Source organism: Medicago sativa, chromosome 4 (genome assembly GCF_051527215.1).
Source record: "Medicago sativa cultivar Bolivia chromosome 4, Bolivia_mono, whole genome shotgun sequence".
In the NCBI taxonomy this organism is placed as follows: Eukaryota; Viridiplantae; Streptophyta; class Magnoliopsida; order Fabales; family Fabaceae; genus Medicago; species Medicago sativa.
The window spans coordinates 71,891,555-71,897,425 of record NC_140752.1 but is presented as its reverse complement, the minus strand read 5'-3'; the positions used below and the strand labels follow the sequence as shown (position 1 = coordinate 71,897,425).

The 5,871-nt window shown below is 32.4% G+C and overlaps 1 long non-coding RNA gene across 3 annotated transcripts; it reads right to left on the bottom strand.

Moving 5' to 3' along the window:
- Nucleotides 1-1,406: 1,406 nt before the first annotated feature.
- On the bottom strand, nt 1,407-5,632 carry LOC146931516 (uncharacterized). Of its 3 annotated transcripts, none has more exons than XR_015006748.1 (5): nt 4,834-5,632; nt 4,496-4,564; nt 3,632-4,151; nt 2,916-3,305; nt 1,407-1,759 (listed from the first exon to the last, which is right to left on the bottom strand). It is a non-coding gene; the product is annotated as an uncharacterized LOC146931516 (long non-coding RNA). The 3 variants fall into 3 exon arrangements; XR_015006749.1 differs by having other exon boundaries at nt 1,407-1,734; XR_015006750.1 differs by lacking the exons at nt 3,632-4,151; nt 4,496-4,564 and having other exon boundaries at nt 1,521-1,759.
- Nucleotides 5,633-5,871: the final 239 nt, after the last annotated feature.

The following is a 5,871-nucleotide window of genomic DNA, read 5'->3' as shown; positions in this document are numbered from 1 at the left end:
TTTCCCAATTCTTCAAAATTTAAAACAACAATACGTAACAATATCAGGACAAAGTAAGGTGATGCAAAGAAGAAAAGATTTATACATTTTGAATGTATGGATAAATTTTGAGAGGGTGATGTGAAGATTATAATTGAAGGTGGAATATATATAGAGTAGATTTTGTAAAATGCCCATTATTGTTAACGGTACAGCTACCGTTTGCGACACTATTCATGACCGTTGTTCAAACGTTCAAATCATTTCAAAATTCCGTACAATTATTGTTTTATATTGTTAGTTACTTTATAATAATTAATTATCGTTGCTTACATTGTTCATGACCGTTGATTACTTGACATTTTATAAAGAAAAATAAAGGAAAAAAAATGGAATGGATTCACCTTAAAATTATAAACAAAGATTAAAACGTAATTTCAAGAGTCACAAAAAGGCAATTATAAGTATTTTATTTTAGGCTAAAATGCACTTTTGGTCCCCCAAGTTTCCAAAAGTTGCGATTTTTGCCCCCCTATTTTGAAAATAGCACTTTATACCCCCCAAGTTTCAGCCCCTTTGCAAAACCTTGACCCCCCTTGATTTTGACTCGGTCAAAGCTGACATGTCAGGTTTTTTTTTTGTTGGCCATGCTGGATATTATTAAAATTAAAATTTTGCCAACACTTATTATTACAATTAAAATTAAAATAAAAACCATAAAATGTGAGATTTCTCACATGACCCTTCATTCCAGATTAGAAACCGTACAAACCAAAATCCAATTGGGAATTAGGGTTAAGTCCAAACTCCAAATCCCACTCTCATTTCAAAGCACGTATGTTGCTTAAGACTCCTTATTTTGTGTTAATCTGGTTGAAAAATACTTATGCTGCAAGCACTTCTTTTATTTTGTCTTAATCTGGTTGTTAAATGGCTGCAAACATTTATTTTGTGCTATCTAAATGTGGTTGTAAAAAACTTATGCTGCAATCACTGATTTTGCAAGCATTTCTATGCAAACAGCTTTATTACTATATTTTTTTTTCAAAAATATTTTTTTTCAAAAATCCACATAGGCTGTCTATATGGCAAAAAAAAAAAAACGTGACATGTCAGCTTTGACCGAGTCAAAATCAAGGGTCATGGTTTTGCAAAGGGGCTGAAACTTGGGGGGCATAAAGTGCTATTTTCAAAATAGGGGGGCAAAAATCGCAACTTTTGAAAACTTGGGGGGCAAAAAGTGCATTTTAGCCTTTATTTTATCATTAGTGTTCCTTCAAAAAAGATTTTTTAAAAATAAAATAATGTTATAACTAATTTTATTAAAAAAATCAAAGCATAAGCCATAGAACTTCTTTATTAAGTTGAAAGAGAAAATGAAACATGCCAAGATTTAAGGTTTAGTTCAATGATACCACTTCCACCCGTTGTCTAATGTTAATAATAACGTATATTTCATCTTAGATTCTAAAAAAAAAAAAACTCCATTACTTTTACAACTGACGCACATCAATGAAGATGGGGAGTAATCTAAGAAGATAGAATAAACATGCTAAACTTCCTAACATTGAAGAAAAATAAAAGACATCATTCACTAACTGTTAGGGTACATAGAAGTCAATTTGAAAAGTAATACAACTAATTAATAGCAAATGTAATACAGTCAAAATATGAAGCTCATCTATCTTGCTTTCATCATCCCACCATATTGCACTTTCATCTCATAACTACTATCATATGCAATGCAATCTTGTCCTGCGCAAATCATGTGCATTGTCCACTTAACAAAAACACACAAACCAACAAACCAAATTACTCACATAAAGAAAGAGTGAAAAAAAAAACTCTAAAATCAACAAAATTAGAAACCTATGTAATATGAAATGAAAGTGATAGAAAAGAATAAAGTAATAGCAAAGGGATGCTTAGCAGTAAGTATTTGAGACATTTAGGTAATTATGATCTTAGCTTAAACTTAAAGTTATGACAGCCCTTGATGGTTCAAAAAAGTGTTCTTTTTGCACTTAGATAGCTCTAGATTATTTACTGAAATGTGTACATTGTTTGAAATCAAATATTTCATGGATCTTGATAACGACAGAAAATGCTAAGAATTAGCATATTTGACAAGAAATAAATAAATAATGTGATCCATTCTTGAAACATTCATTCTTAATAGAAAAGTAGTGACTATAGGTTGTTTGTGTTAACATGAATCATTTGTAAAAGTAAATATTATAGCTATGAGCCTGTATCAGGACAAACTTCAAAATTCCAATCCCCAATATCTCTTTTCTATTGGAAAGAAGGCATATTTCGTTAGTAAAAAGAAGAGTAAAATGCAATAGTATAATATTCCTAAGGTAAGAGCTTGAAATATATATGGATCATCACAAGACTTTATACGGTATAGACATGTCCCATCTTATATTGATATATTATTGGAGAAATTAGGTGTGATTGGGCAGAAACATGTATAGAAATACTGAATCAATGATGAAGGAGAGATGTGACTTTGATTCATCTATCTATGGTTCAGCAGTTGGACCACATGGAATCTGATTTTGAAATAAAAATTAATGGCCTAATATTAACTATAACAATTTAAATTAATTTCACCGTAGCAGCAGTTTATAAACAGAATTAGCATTTAACTCCAAGGCATATAGACCTTCTAAACCCCTATTAGCAAGCAGGACACATTTTTGACAGTGTTCTATGTTCATACCCATAAAGAAGCCAAGTATGCCAAGAAGGGAATATTTAATATACATCAATAAATAGTTAATTCCTTTCAAAAAATGATTGAAGATATGATCCCTCTAAAAGAGTAAAATAAATGTTTGTTTAAATCTTATAATCATTTAGTTGTATCGAAAATAAAAGCATTCAAAATTCTCAAAATGAAATTTCATGAAAGCAAGAATAAGACTTACTCAACACTTTCTCAAATCTTTACAGGATTGTAATCCTTAAAATCAACCAGTTGAGCGAATAAGTAGAGAATATTCTGGCACGTCAAATGCATCGCATCCTATAGTATTTCCACAGGTCCAACCTCATATTCTTTTGACAACTATCTAAATCCATGATAGGCTATTTTCACATACGTATGGCAACTTTATAGATCGTTAAACTCCATGTAGTGAATTTACCTTCACTGACTGCAATACAATGCTGCCTTAACAGACACTTCTGCACCAAACATTTTGGCTAGAGCCATCATTAATATTGAGACTTGTCAATGACTCAAGACTGTCAAAGTATGGATGATCAAGTGCTGTTTTGGCATATATTCTTTCAGCAGTATTGTACTTGAGCATTTTCTGCAGGTACATAAGTGCATACAATTACAACCACAGTTCGGCGGAAAGAAAATAAGAGTCACACATTATTGAACATGATGAAAGTGAAGGTGGCATGTTGTGAATTTATTTGAAGTATTGTGCTATATACACAATCCAGTCATAATTTCCTATCACTACATGAAAGTAACCTCAGTTCAGATAACTACCGAGACTAAGATATACTACAATCTATCAATAGTGATTATCATCTTGTGAACTGACACTGATTAAGCAAGGAAAAGTAACATTGAGGTACAAAGAATTAGCAGAACACTCTTGTCCCAGGAGTCATAACCATATATCACCTGATTAAAATGCAATTTTTATGGCCAAATTCTGACATTTATCACCACTTCATTGTATGCTTTCTACATCTATCACACACACCCCGCACAAATAAATCGAACAGCAACAATAAAAGCATATAGTCATTGGTTCCATGATCAAAGTTGACAACACACATATAAAAGGGAACCAATCAGAGCAACGTGAAATCTCCAAAAGTTAGGGAGAAAAAATCAAGATGCATGTGACATGAAGATAGAATAGATGGAAGGATATAATGAATAAGATGCATTAAGGCAAGTATCTTGGTTCTAATGGGAATCCCAAGAGAATCACAATCATACATATAACTCCTTTACCTTTGTCTAATGATGCATTGAATAATTGTTAAAAAAAAAAAGTGAAATAAAAGATGTAAGAGGAGTATGAATATTAGAAATTGGAACCAAGAAAATATATCAATGTTGATGAAAACTGTCACCTAGCACTATGGTTTCTAGGCACCTGAATTGAACGTCGATGATGAAATGTTCCCTGCCACTAAATGACAACATATAAGTTTGAGTCTTGCATCTTAATTCCTATTGTGTGTAACAGTTTTGAGCCAGACTACCATAGCCCACATACAGTTCCACACCATTTCAGGATCACAATTTAATCATGATAAATTATATTGTTTTAAACTCTTGCGTGTTAGTTGAAATTAGGTTTTTCTCTCCCTCTCTTTTCAAATAAATCCGATGAGCAAAGAAAAAAGAAAGATAATTTAGAAATTTACCAATCTATGTATGTAGGAATGGATTAGGCTCATGGCAAAACAAATCAAAAACTAATAAGCAAGTTAATTGAAATATTCATGAATAAAAAAAGGAACGGCATCAAACCAGGTGATGCTAATGTTGATGAGGATTCACTTTTGCATTTTATCAAACACATTGTGTGCATATATGAAACTGAAAAAGAGCAACACAAGTTTAAAAGATATGATTAAATTAGATTTCAAATGCACACACAATCGATATACATAACAGAAACATCAATAAGTGAATCACTAAACTATATATAGCTGATGTGAAAATAAACAAAAACGCAAGATTTGAAGAAGATGCAACAATGAAAAATAAACACAAAACATGAGAAAAAAATGGATTTTGATACCTTTGAAATAACAAATTCATATTCTGCAATTGATTAAGGGAATGAGACAAAGACGGAACTTTACCTCCTGAAGTTATGCAAATTCTTTTTGGAACTATCCTATCCAATCTGTTTCAGCTTAAATAGGAGATGGGAAACACAAACAAATCAGATTTCCTACAAAGTAGATAAAAACAATTAATCAATAAACAGTAAACAAAAATCAAAACCATACCCACAACAAAGAATCAAGTGATTTCTCCATCTTCATGACCAAGCTCACAAACAGAAAACTAAAATGCAGAGGGAGAGGGATGAGACGATGGAGCAAACACACACACAAGGCGAGCTTATATAGAAAATGGGAACCACACATAACTGCTACTCAACAAATTAAATAAACAGAGGAAGGAACTCAATTATTCAATTGGAAACCCCACAAGCAAGAAATAATGCAGCTCGTGCTCACTGATCCGCCACGAAACGCGCCGACCCTCTGACAAACAGTATAATTTTACCGGGAAGGAGCGATAACGGTCCACCACGACTGTAAGGATGTACCCTGACACAAAAATCTCCATGGACCCGCACGAGAAGAAATGGATTTCACGAAAACGACAACAGGAGCCTGAAATTTGGACGCGAGCGGTGGTGGGGAAACCCTTGCGAAAACATCGATCTACAGGATCCTTCGTAGAACTGTCAAGCCTTCCTTGTAAGATTAATTGATTGTCTCATCCTTATTGGAACGAGACCTCATCGAATTGAATATTAGGTTTGGGTCTAAAAATTAGGTTAAATTAATGTTAAGATCGAGTTGGAATCACATACAACCAGATATAATCTATCCTTTGTATAGCCCTACTCCATAGTTTGGATTTGTTTTAAATACCTTTATCATTATCATTAGTTGTCTTCCCATCATTCCTCAGTCGGGTTCTATTACCATGCATTAGAATCATTCACTTAAAATTAATATATTTATAAATTTAAAATGGTTTTCACATAAACTTGTAGGCAATTTTGTCTTCCTTAAAAGGGTATTCATTGGAGATAAAGAAATACTTGAGGAAGCAAAACATGTGTAAGTTTTTTTTTCCTTTTTCTTTTTCTTTTTGTAGAA